The sequence below is a fragment of the Condylura cristata genome, unplaced genomic scaffold (assembly GCF_000260355.1).
Source record: "Condylura cristata isolate star-nosed mole 26May11 unplaced genomic scaffold, ConCri1.0 scaffold00006, whole genome shotgun sequence".
In the NCBI taxonomy this organism is placed as follows: Eukaryota; Metazoa; Chordata; class Mammalia; order Eulipotyphla; family Talpidae; genus Condylura; species Condylura cristata.
In genome coordinates this window covers 6,172,229-6,179,017 of record NW_004567107.1, presented here as the reverse complement: position 1 = coordinate 6,179,017, position 6,789 = coordinate 6,172,229, and positions in this window count along the sequence as shown.

Here is a 6,789-nt window from a genome sequence, read left to right as displayed (position 1 = left end):
AAGGTCCAGTGTGGAGAATTTTTTTTTATAACAGTTTATTTTTACATCATTTTGTACATTATTTTTTCCATTTCAGTTGTAATCCCTGCGGGTTTCCCATCACCATATCACTGGTGTACTATCACCAAAATCCCATGCACTCCCTCCCATTTTGATCCCGTTCCCCACTCCACCCCCGCAAAATGTCTCTGATATATGGTTGCTCATTATTTTTGCTATTTTCTCGCCTGGTCCATTATACTCCTGCTATGAGTGAAACCATCCGGTATTTTTCTTTCTCTTTCTGGCTTATCTCACTAAGCATGATCTTTTCCAGCTCCATCCAAGTTGCTGCAAAAGACATGTGTTTCTCTTTTTTGGTTGCTGAGTAATATTCCATTGTGTATATGTACCACATCTTTTTTATCCAGTCATCTAATTTTGGGCATTTGGGCTGCTTCCATGTTTTTCCTATTGTAAATAAAGCAGCAATAAACATGGGGGTACAAGTATCTTTTTCAATCAGTGTTTTTGTGTCTTTTGGGTAGATACCTAGGAGTAGGATTGCTGGGTCGTAGGAAAGCTCCATGTTTAGCAGTTTGAGGAACCTCCAAACAGTTTTCCATAGTGGTTGTACTAGTTTGCATTCCCACCAGCAGTGCAGGAGAGTTCCTTTTTCTCAGTGTGGAGAATTTTTAAAGCAGATGTATTGCTTACAATATAGTGAGCTTGGTGGGTGGAATTTAGCAACTAGAAAATCTTAAACATGCTGTGTTAAGTTCAGATTGGTCCTAAGGTTTAGCAGAAATTCCACTCTCAGAGCTTTGTTCTGTTGTGTCCTTATGCTGAATTATTATTCCTGCTGAGTATCCCTTTTTAGTGACTTGATGTGAAAACAAAACTTGTGACTAATATTAGTTAGTATCACCCTGAATGTGTTTATATAGAAATGTAGTCCCTTTCCCAAAATCAAGGGCCTACAACCAGCTTTCAGTAGTGTTTTCTTGCTTAAAGGTTAGCTAGTAATGTGAGTATGGATTACTAAATTAATTGATGCTAACAGGACTTAGGATGTAAAAAAAGAGACTCGTATGTTTTGAATGCAACTTCTAAGAATGCATAATTAACAGTGTCTCCATTAATATACAGTATGTTCAACAGTGAGACACCACTATCATAAATAAAGGTAGACATGGATAAATTTATAATTAAAAATGCATTAGAAATTACAAGCATAATTTATTTACTAATGTGCACTGGAATAAATTTTATGTGTAATATTTTAAAACAGGGCATTAATAAATAATAGTGAACATAAAATGTTTTTGCAGCTAAAAATATTTCAATAAATATTAGTAAGTTAAATGTGCTGCAGAGTTATAATTGCTATGAAGTAAAGTTTATAGAATACAGTAAAGTTTATAGAGAACCAATGTCACGGACTATTCCTTGGTGTATCTAAAATTTCAGAAACAAATAACTTCCTTTGAAGCTGACAAATAAGGATTCTCTGACTGTTTTAAGAAGTTTAGGACATACAAATAGTGACTAATTGGTCATTGATTGAGACAGCCAAGACCCTTTTGATTGAGTGCATTTGCTGACATGTGCATTTGAATCTGATCCACCTGTTTATAGGCTCACACTGATTTGGAGCAATTTCTCCCTCTTGAGAACCCCACAGATCTTTCTTGATCTTTTCCTTTAAAAATGGACCTTAGCTAGCATGCTGGTTTTGTTCTATCAAAGGCAAATTCCTAGGCACCAGTCACCGTTCTAGGTATTCACCTAGATTCCTGATTCCACACCCTTAATCATTCACTCTGTTACTTTAACCCTATATTTTTTCACTTTTTGAGTGTTCATATCTGGTGCTTTTAATGAGACTGTAAGTCCCACAATACACAGAGATATTTGTTCAATACCACTAAAAAGAGAGCTTATGTTTATTGGTTAAACCTTACTCTGTGCCTGGCCCGAGGCTAATGGTTTTATACTCATATGACTTACCCTTACAACAATCCACTGAATACATGGTATTATTATTCCTGTTTAACAAGTAAGGAAATGAACCTCAGAAAGGTGAAGTCACTTGCCAGCATCAGACAGCTAGTAATCAGTTAACTTATAAGCACCTCCCCCAACCCTTCTCCCCATAACAATCAGCAGTTGCGGTTTAGGAAATAGCCATGTCCTTTCTCAAAATCATGTCACCCATGAGCGTTTCTCAGTCTTTGCAGCTGGGTTGTCCTCAGGTCCCCTCTTACCTAATCTAAATCCCTCCTGCTCCCATTTAAGACAATTCCCTCATGTCCTGTCCTCAGCAGACAAGAAATGATGTTTAAAACACATGAGCAATATCCCTTTAGATATTTGAAGATGGCTATTAAGTTCTCCTTAACCTTCTTTTCTCCACTATAGGCATTGGTAATCCCAATTCCGTTAGCCTTTTCTCACAGGGACTCTTCCTAAAGCAATTCCACTCTCGAAGCCATGCTCCTAGAGAGTGGTTTCCGAGTTTCGGTATCTCAATTCATTATCCTCACTTCTGAAGAGCATTTATTCAGTATCTATGTGTGTATGTGAACTGTGCTGGAATTTATATAATGAAAGCGGGAACGCACAAGTTTCCCTCAACCTAAAGTGCCTGAGCTTTCACGTAGTGTGTTCTTTTCAATCCTTCTGGTGAACCTATCATCTTCCCACCTCATCTTGGATGATTTCCTAAACTCACGTCATCAGAGGTGGAGGCATTTCAATCACCCTGGCATCCTGGCAGACTGGCTTGGTTGAAGCAAAATAGTAGATGCCCATCAAATTTTTGTGTAGTGTTACATGAGAACTGTCACTTGATAATCTGTCCCAGACTAATTTGGTCCTCCACGTAAGTTGAGGGAATGATGATTTCTGTATCCACAGTCCAGAACAGTCATAATGTGTGCTCAATGTGTATTTCTGAAATGAAAACTAAATGAAGTCATGGTGGTTCAGAGGCGTCAAATGAGTTTGAGCAAAAGCAGTGCCTGGACAACAATGACAGGCAAACACTAGCTTCAGCTGTGTTGTGTCACCTGATGGAAAAGCTTCACATCCCTTCTCTCTGCCTCAGTTTCCCCATTCAGAGTGGAAATGATAACATCTACCTGGCAGAGTCATCTGATACTTTCTTGTGAATTTCAAAATGGTGTGTATATGTAGGCTGCAAACTATGAAAAATCTGCCTCTCCAAGATATTTTGATTTTAACATCCTTTTCCTAGTAAGACATCCGTTCTCAATAATTTTTAGAATAGATCTTTGTCTTTCAGACACATAATGGTGATTTTGAATGAAATAATTAAATAAATGATGATTTTGAGTAAAAAAGAAAGTCCATACACATTTTTACTCATTTTATTAAATTGGTTTATTTTCTTACATCATTGTTCATATTTGTACAGTATTTTATTTCTCCCCTCAAATGTAGTCCATGTAGCTCTCCCCCCAGCATAGCACCTATGATCCATCACATAGTGCTTTGTGTATACATTTTTTTATTTGCTCACCATAAGACAACATTTATTGCCAAGCTACTGGTCTGTTTTCCACTAGACAGAACTTGGACTCCTTAGAGAAATGGTTCATCCTAGGCAGGAAATCCACAAGATCAGCATGTGTAGTGCCAAAAAATAAGAAAGTGGTTAGAAACACAACCTTATGTTGATGGGTGATGTCCAAGGGACATAGGAGCTAACTGAACACCAATGACCAAAGCTAAAAGCTTTGAGAACAAAATGAATAACATAGCATTGGTTTGCTACCTCAGTCAAGTGATCGAGAATAATATTAGCAGGGGCGTCCGTGGTAGTACAAGTGGTTAAAGTGCAGCATTATGAAGCTATCTGCAGCCACGAGATTTATCCTGTGGTAGGTAGGTAGTTGACCCTCATTGAGCAATAGACCGCTCCTGTCTCGTGTGCTGCTCCCCTCAAAGTGTATTTCAGTAGATCTGCCTGTTCTGCTCTCCACTCTGTCTCTGGTGAACCCTCTCACCCCCCTCACTTCTGGCTTGTACCCTGGTTCTTGTATGCATAAATAAATAAATCTTTTTTTAAGGAATATTAGCAGCAATAAATTATGTTGCGAATATGTACACTTAATATGATCTGATGAAAAAAACACTTGGGAGTTCTTCACCTCCAAACACATAACTCCAGTTGAATCATGAGAAAAAAAAAGATAAATCCCTGCTGAGGAGCAGCTTACAAAAGACGTTGATCAGTACTCCTCAGCTTGTGAAAGTCATCAAGGACAGAGAAAGTATAAAAATTGACATAGCCAAGAGGTGCCTAAGGGCTATCAAATATAATGTGATGGCCCAGGACAGTCAAAAGAGAATAAAGAACTGAATAAACAATGAACGAAACCATTTGTTAATAAACTAAACTCAGCCAAGTTCAAGTTTAATTGGCTCATTATAACAAATGTAGCACAGTAACATAAGATATGAACAGCAAGAGAAACTGGGTGAAAGGCATGTGGCAACTCTATGCTGTCTTTTCTGTAAATTTTTCTGTGAATCTTAATCTGTTCTAAAAAGCATAACACTGTGGAACCTCTAAAAAGTAAATTCTATTAAAAATTACTTAAATTTTTTTTAAAGATTTATTTATTTATTCATACAGAACTGGGGTACAGACCAGAGATGCGGAGGGTGAGAGGATTCACCAGGGACAGAGTGGGGAGCAGAACAGGCAGATGGAGGAAGTACACTGCTGAGGGGAGCAGAGGGCGGGTCAGGAGAGGTCTGCCATACCATGTGGATCTCCTCCTGGGCAGGCGGGGATCGAACTCACGAGGAGTTGGCTTAAGCTTCTTAGTGCAATGGTTTAACCCGCTGCACCACCAGGGAGGGCCCAACTTAAAAATTTTTAACTGTCAGCCCTCCCTGGTGGTTCAGGGGCAGCGCTATCAAGATATTGCCAGTCACTTGCTGCATGATTTTGATCCCCGGCCAGGGAGCTGACCCACATGGCGCTGCAGACCTCTCCTGTCTCACCCACTGTTCCCCTCAGCAGTGTATTTCAGTTGATCTGCTTCTTCTTCTCCCCACTTTGTCTGTGATGAATCCTGTCACTCGCTTCCCCACCACATCTGGCCTGTACCAATTTCTTGTACGCATAAATAAATAAATCTTTAAAAAAAAAAAAGGTGACATGAGTCTTCCTTTGGAAAAAAAAAATTAATTGTCATTAACTTAAAACAGTCCTGCTGTTTAAATATTGAGGTATTGAGGTAGATCTTTAGGGAGTTAAACAAAGGGAAATAAAACTCATATGACAGGATGTTTTTCCATAATCAATGTGAAGGACAAAATAGGAAAACTTCATCTAGAACCGTGTTGTGCTGCCATCCTAAGCCAGGCAGGTTCATTGCTGATTCTGGCAAATGGAAAGAGCAACTTGGAGCCCTCAGCAGATTGACAGTTCTTTCATGCTGAAGTGGGGTCCAGGGACCAGGCACACAGACACACCAGCAGATAGGGAGGCATTCAGGCAGGGAGGCAGGGGCCTGGGAGGCCGGCAACAACCGAGGCTGCCAGCCCCTGTGGTCTCCCTGCCTCTCTGACGTCTCTTCTCTCTCCAAATCGCTCGATTCTCAGCACAGGTGTCCATAGTTATGTAGTCCATTGTTATGTATGTGCACCTCTGTGCTCTTTGGCTTCTGGCCTGAGTCTTTATCATCACAGGTGTGTGTGTCCCTGCTTCCTTCTGCCTTTGTTCCCTGCTTCTACCTTCCCGCCTTATGAGCATCCCCTTTGAATGACTTTGCTCTTTCCGGCTCACTCCATCCCCCAGACTTACACATGCATAGCTCATCCTGGCCAGTCCCCCAGCACAAGCCCTGGGACTGGCCAGGTATGGCCTTCTTCTTCCTGCTGGGAGTGGTCATGGGGGAATCAGAAAAACTCAACTGTGACAACTTCAGAATTCAATTCAGTTCAATGTTTGTACCCACCTTGGAAGAAAGCCAAGCCAGGTCATTAAAAACTACAAAAAGCAGGAACACCTTTGGTGCTCATTTTTCCATGTTATCAATTCAGGGTAAAACATTGGTCATGCTGGTCATGGCAAATTACCTTTCAGGAGCTGGAAAGCAGCATGGAAGGAGCATGCTGCTTAGAGGACAAAAGAAAAGAGGCCAGTGGAGGACATTCTGGAAGGGAGAAGGGGTAAAAAGAATCGAATGCCATCACTACCGAGAAATGGTGTGGTTTGGATTGGCAGCTTACAACATGCAGTAACAACAGAACAGGAGTTTAAAAGTTGACATACAATATGTACACTTAATATGATCTGATGAAAAAAACACTTGGGAGTTCTTCACCTCCAAACACATAACTCCAGTTGAATCATGAGAAAAAAAAAGATAAATCCCTGCTGAGGAGCAGCTTACAAAAGACGTTGATCAGTACTCCTCAGCTTGTGAAAGTCATCAAGGACAGAGAAAGTATAAAAATTGACATAGCCAAGAGGTGCCTAAGGGCTATCAAATATAATGTGATGGCCCAGGACAGTCAAAAGAGAATAAAGAACTGAATAAACAATGAACGAAACCATTTGTTAATAAACTAAACTCAGCCAAGTTCAAGTTTAATTGGCTCATTATAACAAATGTAGCACAGTAACATAAGATATGAACAGCAAGAGAAACTGGGTGAAAGGCATGTGGCAACTCTATGCTGTCTTTTCTGTAAATTTTTCTGTGAATCTTAATCTGTTCTAAAAAGCATAACACTGTGGAACCTCTAAAAAGTAAATTCTATTAAAAA